The 493-nt window shown below is 57.2% G+C and overlaps 1 protein-coding gene across 1 annotated transcript in view; it reads right to left on the bottom strand.

Moving 5' to 3' along the window:
- ANKRD33 (ankyrin repeat domain 33) overlaps nt 1-487 on the bottom strand; it is a 3116-nt gene extending 2629 nt beyond the window's left edge. Inside the window, exon 1 of the mRNA XM_010858079.1 lies at nt 465-487. The gene's annotated coding sequence lies outside the window, so the exon portion shown is untranslated. The remainder of the gene's footprint in view (nt 1-464) is intronic.
- Nucleotides 488-493: the final 6 nt, after the last annotated feature.

Raw genomic sequence — 493 nt, 5'->3', positions numbered from 1 at the left:
ACCCCATCATCCAGCATGGCTTGCAGCTGGGCAGGGTCATTGCGGACACAGGCCCAGTACAGGGCCCCCAGTGTGCAGCTTGGGGTAGAGGCCTCACTGTCCAGGCAGGATGGGGCCTCAGACGCGTCCAGCCCTCCCTTCTGCCAGGTCGGCTCCTGGTCTTCCATCTTGGAGCCAAGAAGGTGATTGGCTCCTTCTCACACAGTTTGCATCTATAACACAGGATGAGGGGAACAGTGTCTCCCTGGACCCCAGGAGGGATCCCAGCAGTTGTGACTGCCCAACTGGCCCTGGGGAGAGCTTTTCCTTGCTGGAGTCTTCCATCCCATCCATCTAGGAGAGAGGACAAACCCCTGGCAGAGAGTTGCAAGAGTCTTAAGAGGACAGAAGTCCTTCACTATTAAATGAGGATCCTAGTGAGATTCAAGGAGAGGGGCGGTCTTCTCTTTCCCATGGGACCTTACCTGGGTTCGCAGGGTCCCTAGCAGGCAGT

This window comes from Bison bison, unplaced genomic scaffold (assembly GCF_000754665.1).
Source record: "Bison bison bison isolate TAMUID 2011002044 unplaced genomic scaffold, Bison_UMD1.0 scf7180017864383, whole genome shotgun sequence".
NCBI lineage: Eukaryota > Metazoa > Chordata > Mammalia > Artiodactyla > Bovidae > Bison > Bison bison.
Note: the sequence above shows the minus strand (reverse complement) of the source record. Positions and strands in the feature narration are given on the sequence as shown.